At 60.2% G+C, this 7,500-nt stretch overlaps 1 non-coding gene across 1 annotated transcript in view; it reads left to right on the forward strand.

Moving 5' to 3' along the window:
- The first annotated feature begins 6,926 nt into the window (after window positions 1–6,926).
- Window positions 6,927–7,500, forward strand: part of LOC148314844 (18S ribosomal RNA) — a 1,933-nt gene continuing 1,359 nt past the window's right edge. Inside the window, exon 1 of the ribosomal RNA XR_015841470.1 lies at window positions 6,927–7,500. This exon is cut by the window's right edge and continues 1,359 nt beyond it. This is a non-coding gene — a ribosomal RNA (18S ribosomal RNA).

Consider the following 7,500-nt stretch of genomic DNA (forward strand, 5'->3'; position numbering starts at 1 on the left):
TGAGCACCTTCCCCGGGCACAGGCGGTGCCAAGCGGCCCCTAAGTCTACCCTCATGGAAGCTCCGGAGGAGGAGTGCGGGCGTGTGTCACACTTGGCCCGAATATGAGCACCTTCCCCGGGCACAGACGGTGCCAAGCGGCCCCTAAGTTTGCCCAAATGGAAGCTCCGGAGGAGGAGTGCACGCTGTGTGACAGTGAAGCCGAATATGAGCACCTTCCCCGGGCACAGGCGGTGCCAAGCGGCCCCTAAGTTTGCCCTTATGGAAGCTCCGGAGGAGGAGTGCATGCTGTGTGACAGTGAAGCCGAATATGAGCACCTTCCCCGGGCACAGGCGGTGCCAAGCGGCCCCTAAGTTTGCCCAAATGGAAGCTCCGGAGGAGGAGTGCGGGCGTGTGTCACACTTGGCCCGAATAGGAGCACCTTCCCCGGGCACGGGCGGTGCCAAGCGGCCCCTAAGTTTGCCCAAATGGAAGCTCCGGAGGAGGAGTGCATGCTGCCTGACAGTGAAGCCGAATATGAGCACCTTCCCCGGGCACAGGCGGTGCCAAGCGGCCCCTAAGTCTACCCTCATGGAAGCTCCGGAGGAGGAGGGCGGGCGTGTGTCACACTTGGCCCGAATAGGAGCACCTTCCCCGGGCACAGGCGGTGCAAAGCGGCCCCTAAGTCGGTAAAGGTTGAAATAAGTAAATAAATACAAAAAGGACGAGGGGGGAAAAAAAAAGGCAAAAACGTATAAAATTCCCCCATTCATTTCAATGGGCTCGGCCGAATTGGGCTTGCGGGACCGCCGAGGGCACGCCGGAGGGCGGTTGAGTCGGTAAAAGTTGAAATAAATGAATAAATACAAAAAGAACGAGGGGGGGAAAAAAAGGCCAAAACGTATAAAATTCCCCCATTCATTTCAATGGGCTCGGCCGAATTGGGCTTGCGGGACCGCCGAGGGCACGCCGGAGGGCGGTTGAGTCGGTAAAAGTTGAAATAAATGAATAAATACAAAAAGAACGAGGGGGGGAAAAAAAAGGCAAAAACGTATAAAATTCCCCCATTCATTTCAATGGGCTCGGCTAAAATGGGCCTGCAGTACTGCCGAGAGGCCGCCGGAGGACGCCCTAGTAGGCAAACGTTGATCCCCACACACGAGGGGTCAGTTAGGCGACCAGGGGTAGCGTTTAGGCGACCAGGGGTAGCGTTTAGGTGACCAGGGGAAGCGTTTAGGCGACCAGGGGTAGCGTTTAGGTGACCAGGGGTAGCGTTTAGGCGACCAGGGGTAGCGTTTAGGCGACCAGGGGTAGCGTTTAGGCGACCAGGGGTAGCTTTTAGGCGACCAGGGGTAGCTTTTAGGCGACCAGGGGTAGCGTTTAGGCGACCAGGGGCGTTGCAGTTCCGCCGAATTGCATTAGGGGCGCTGCAGTAGGCAAACGTTCTTCCCCCCTAGTCAGAGGGTCATTTGCCTACTTCCCAGGTTTACCCGGGTTTTCCAAAACACCTGGGGCACATTTTCAGGGATCACGTTTTTAGAAACAAAAATATTCATAATTTCTTCTAAGTCCCCTTTCCAGCGGGGAACTTTGAAACATTGTATCCGACCACTGAAGGCTGTTGGCGGGCACGGCGCGGCAAACAGCCCGCACTCAGGCATGGAGCTCCGGGGAAAGTTGCCTAATTTCTTCTAAGTCCCCTTTCCAGCGGGGAACTTTGAAACATTGTATCCGACCGTGGAAGGCTGTTGGCGGGCACGGCGCGGCTCATAGCCGGCCCTCAGGCACGGAGCTCCGGGTGAATTTTCACAAATTTCTTCTAAGTCCCCTTTCCAGCGGGGAACTTTGAAACATTGTATCCGACCGTGGAAGGCTGTTGGCGGGCACGGCGCGGCTCATAGCCGGCCCTCGGGCACGGAGCTCCGGGTGAATTTTCACAAATTTCTTCTAAGTCCCCTTTCCAGCGGGGAACTTTGAAACATTGTATCCGACCGTGGAAGGCTGTTGGCGGGCACGGCGCGGCTCATAGCCGGCCCTCGGGCACGGAGCTCCGGGTGAATTTTACTCAATTCTTCTAAGTCCCCTTTCCAGCGGGGAACTTTGAAACATTGTATCCGACCGTGGAAGGCTGTTGGCGGGCACGGCGCGGCTCATAGCCGGCCCTCAGGCACGGAGCTCCGGGTGAATTTTCACAAATTTCTTCTAAGTCCCCTTTCCAGCGGGGAACTTTGAAACATTGTATCCGACCGTGGAAGGCTGTTGGCGGGCACGGCGCGGCTCATAGCCGGCCCTCGGGCACGGAGCTCCGGGTGAATTTTCACAAATTTCTTCTAAGTCCCCTTTCCAGCGGGGAACTTTGAAACATTGTATCCGACCGTGGAAGGCTGTTGGCGGGCACGGCGCGGCTCATAGCCGGCCCTCAGGCACGGAGCTCCGGGTGAATTTTCACAAATTTCTTCTAAGTCCCCTTTCCAGCGGGGAACTTTGAAACATTGTATCCGACCGTGGAAGGCTGTTGGCGGGCACGGCGCGGCTCATAGCCGGCCCTCGGGCACGGAGCTCCGGGTGAATTTTCACAAATTTCTTCTAAGTCCCCTTTCCAGCGGGGAACTTTGAAACATTGTATCCGACCGTGGAAGGCTGTTGGCGGGCACGGCGCGGCTCATAGCCGGCCCTCAGGCACGGAGCTCCGGGTGAATTTTCACAAATTTCTTCTAAGTCCCCTTTCCAGCGGGGAACTTTGAAACATTGTATCCGACCAAAGGAAGGCTGTTGGCGGGCGCGGCGCGGCTCATAGCCGGCCCTCGGGCACGGAGCTCCGGGTGAATTTTACTCAATTCTTCTAAGTCCCCTTTCCAGCGGGGAACTTTCAAACATTGTATCCGACCACTGAAGGCTGTTGGCGGGCGCGGCGCGGCTCACAGCCCGCCATCAGGCACGGAGCTCCGGGGAAATTTGCCTCATTTCTTCTAAGTCCCCTTTCCAGCGGGGAACTTTCAAACATTGTATCCGACCAAAGGAAGGCTGTTGGCGGGCGCGGCGCGGCTCACAGCCCGCCCTCAGGCACGGAGCTCCGGTGAAATTTGCTCAATTCTTCTAAGTCCCCTTTCCAGCGGGGAACTTTGAAACATTGTATCCGACCAAAGGAAGGCTGTTGGCGGGCACGGCGCGGCTCATAGCCGGCCCTCGAGCACGGAGCTCCGGGGGAATTTGCCTCATTTCTTCTAAGTCCCCTTTCCAGCGGGGAACTTTGAAACATTGTATCCGACCAAAGGAAGGCTGTTGGCGGGCACGGCGCGGCTCATAGCCGGCCCTCGAGCACGGAGCTCCGGGGGAATTTGCCTCATTTCTTCTAAGTCCCCTTTCCAGCGGGGAACTTTGAAACATTGTATCCGACCAAAGGAAGGCTGTTGGCGGGCACGGCGCGGCTCATAGCCGGCCCTCGAGCACGGAGCTCCGGGGGAATTTGCCTCATTTCTTCTAAGTCCCCTTTCCAGCGGGGAACTTTGAAACATTGTATCCGACCACTGAAGGCTGTTGGCGGGCACGGCGCGGCTCATAGCCGGCCCTCGGGCACGGAGCTCCGGGTGAATTTGCCTCATTTCTTCTAAGTCCCCTTTCCAGCGGGGAACTTTGAAACATTGTATCCGACCGTGGAAGGCTGTTGGCGGGCACGGCGCGGCTCATAGCCGGCCCTCGGGCACGGAGCTCCGGGTGAATTTGCCTCATTTCTTCTAAGTCCCCTTTCCAGCGGGGAACTTTGAAACATTGTATCCGACCACTGAAGGCTGTTGGCGGGCGCGGCGCGGCTCACAGCCCGCCCTCAGGCACGGAGCTCCGGGGAAATTTGCCTCATTTCTTCTAAGTCCCCTTTCCAGCGGGGACCTTTCAAACATTGTATCCGACCACTGAAGGCTGTTGGCGGACGCGGCGCGGCTCACAGCCCGCCCTCAGGCACGGAGCTCCGGGGAAATTTGCCTCATTTCTTCTAAGTCCCCTTTCCAGCGGGGAACTTTCAAACATTGTATCCGACCACTGAAGGCTGTTGGCGGGCGCGGCGCGGCTCACAGCCCGCACTCAGGCACGGAGCTCCGGGGAAATTTGCCTCATTTCTTCTAAGTCCCCTTTCCAGCGGGGACCTTTCAAACATTGTATCCGACCACTGAAGGCTGTTGGCGGACGCGGCGCGGCTCACAGCCCGCCCTCAGGCACGGAGCTCCGGGGAAATTTGCCTCATTTCTTCTAAGTCCCCTTTCCAGCGGGGAACTTTCAAACATTGTATCCGACCACTGAAGGCTGTTGGCGGGCGCGGCGCGGCTCACAGCCCGCACTCAGGCACGGAGCTCCGGGGAAATTTGCCTCATTTCTTCTAAGTCCCCTTTCCAGCGGGGACCTTTCAAACATTGTATCCGACCACTGAAGGCTGTTGGCGGACGCGGCGCGGCTCACAGCCCGCCCTCAGGCACGGAGCTCCGGGGAAATTTGCCTCATTTCTTCTAAGTCCCCTTTCCAGCGGGGACCTTTCAAACATTGTATCCGACCACTGAAGGCTGTTGGCGGACGCGGCGCGGCTCACAGCCCGCCCTCAGGCACGGAGCTCCGGGGGAATTTGCCCCCTCATTTCTTCTAAGTCCCCTTTAGGCGACCAGGGGTTGACAATTTAGGTGACCAGGGGTTGACAATTTAGGCGACCAGGGGTGACTTTTAGGCGACCAGGGGTGAGGTTTAGGCGACCAGGGGTGAGGTTTAGGCGACCAGGGGTAGCGTTTAGGCGACCAGGGGCGTTGCAGTTCCGCCGAATTGCATTAGGGGCGCTGCAGTAGGCAAACGTTTTTACCCCTAGTCAGAGGGTCATTTGCCTACTTCCCAGGTTTACCCGGGTTTTCCAAAACACCTGGGGCACATTTTTAGGAACCACGTTTTTAGAAACAAAAATTCTTCTATGTCCACCTCCGTGAAAGAAATTGCCCAATGGTTCCCGCGGAAGAGAGCTGCCAGGCGGACGCATACTGCAATAACGGCCGCCCTGGCGCTCTGGTGGATGTTATCCTCGAAATTTCTTCTATGTGCCCATTCCAGCGGGCAACTTGCGAACAATGGTGTCCGACCATGGAAGGCTGTTGGCGGACGCGGCGCGGCTCACAGCCCGCCCTCAGGCACGGAGCTCCGGGGGAATTTTCCCCTCATTTCTTCTAAGTCCCCATTCCAGCGGGGAGCTTGCAAACGTGGTATCCGACCACTGAAGGCTGTTGGCGGGCACGGCCCCACCAGCGCAACACGGCACTTCCTATGACTCGGGTCCGACGCAGGAGGAGCGGTCCTCCCGGCCCCGCCACACGGCACTTCCTATGACTCGGGTCCGACGCAGGAGGAGCGGTCCTCCCGGCCCCGCCACACGGCACTTCCTATGACTCGGGTCCGACGCAGGAGGAGCGGTCCTCCCGGCCCCGCCACACGGCACTTCCTATGACTCGGGTCCGACGCAGGAGGAGCGGTCCTCCCGGCCCCACCACCGCCACACGGCACTTCCCATGACCCGGGGACCGACGCAGGAGGAGCGGTCCTCCCGGCCCCACCGCAACACACACAACCACTGACCGATTGGCAATCATGACCCGCCATCGGAGGGCCCCTGCCGGCCCCGGCCTCGCGCCGGGGTGTTCGGGTGGACGGTTCCTTCGGCCTGCGGGTCGACCTCTGAGCGTTGGCCGGCACCGCAGCACCGCAGCACACACATAACCACTGACCGATTGGCAATCATGACCCGCCATCGGAGGGCCCCTGCCGGCCCCGGCCTCGCGCCGGGGTGTTCGGGTGGACGGTTCCTTCGGCCTGCGGGTCGACCTCTGAGCGTTGGCCGGCACCGCAGCACACACACAACCACTGACCGATTGGCAATCATGACCCGCCATCGGAGGGCCCCTGCCGGCCCCGGCCTCGCGCCGGGGTGTTCGGGTGGACGGTTCCTTCGGCCTGCGGGTCGACCTCTGAGCGTTGGCCGGCACCGCAGCACACACATAACCACTGACCGATTGGCAATCATGACCCGCCATCGGAGGGCCCCTGCCGGCCCCGGCCTCGCGCCGGGGTGTTCGGGTGGACGGTTCCTTCGGCCTGCGGGTCGACCTCTGCGCGTTGGCCGGCACTTCCCTACCGTTACCCACCCCACCCCTGGGGTTGTGACAAAACGGCACTTCCTATGACTCGGGGTCCGACGCAGGAGGAGCGGTCCTCCCGGCCCATCTCGCACCCACACCCTGACATGTACTGCACCACACCAACCACTGACCGATTGGCAAGCATGACCCGCCATCGGAGGGCCCCTGCCGGCCCCGGCCTCGCGCCGGGGTGTTCGGGTGGACGGTTCCTTCGGCCTGCGGATCGACCTCTAGCGCACCAACCAGCGCGAAACCGCTTTCGTCGCGAGACCGAGACGACCCTGTCGCGTGCCCGTCGGCCACACGGGCCCAGAGATGTCCTACACGGGAGTTCCGCCGCGCTCGCGGGTGCCCCGCCACGAGAGGGGTGCGGGAGCCCAGGCCCGCGTCAGCCGAGCGGTCCTTCCCGAAAAAGCATGTTTCTCAAACCCTACCGGCGTCTGTCAGAAGACGCCGCCTCCGAGTGCGTGTTGCGGTCGCGGGCGTGCGGGCGGCTCCGGCTCCCTCCCGCGACTGACCGCCACGCGGTAACGCGGCCTCTACGGACCGAGTACATACCGAGGCCCAGCCGACTTCCTCACCGCGCACGGGGGCTGAATCGGTAACGGAAATTTCGGTAGCCCACGTCCGAAAAAAATGAGAGAGAAAAAACAACGAGGGAGGCTGGGGTGCCGCCGGGGGTAACCCCGCGGGAGGCCGTCTCCCGCGGGCGCCGCCCGGTCCCCGCGCCCGGCTCCCCGCTCAGCTCCGGTTCCAATGCAAGAAACACAGACCGCCGGACGCGAGGGCTACCTGGTTGATCCTGCCAGTAGCATATGCTTGTCTCAAAGATTAAGCCATGCAAGTCTAAGTACACACGGTTCCGATACAGTGAAACTGCGAATGGCTCATTAAATCAGTTATGGTTCCTTTGATCGCTCCACCGTTACTTGGATAACTGTGGCAATTCTAGAGCTAATACATGCAAACGAGCGCCGACCCGTCTCCGCGGGGACGCGCGCATTTATCAGACCCAAAACCCACGCGGGTTCGGTTTGCCGCGGTGCAGCGGGCCCGCCGGCTTTCACAGCCGGCGGGCTGTCGGTCTCCGCGGTGCCGCCGGCCCGGCCCCCCCTTTGGTGACTCTAGATAACGCCCGAGCCGATCGCCGGCCCCCCCGCGGCGGCGACGTCTCATTCGAATGTCTGCCCTATCAACTTTCGATGGTACTTTCTGCGCCTACCATGGTGACAACGGGTAACGGGGAATCAGGGTTCGATTCCGGAGAGGGAGCCTGAGAAACGGCTACCACATCCAAGGAAGGCAGCAGGCGCGCAAATTACCCACTCCCGACACGGGGAGGTAGTGACGAAAAATAACAATA

Source organism: Idiotropiscis lumnitzeri, unplaced genomic scaffold, assembly GCF_059441095.1.
Source record: "Idiotropiscis lumnitzeri isolate Australia: NSW breed Sydney's pygmy pipehorse unplaced genomic scaffold, RoL_Ilum_1.0 HiC_scaffold_203, whole genome shotgun sequence".
In the NCBI taxonomy this organism is placed as follows: Eukaryota; Metazoa; Chordata; class Actinopteri; order Syngnathiformes; family Syngnathidae; genus Idiotropiscis; species Idiotropiscis lumnitzeri.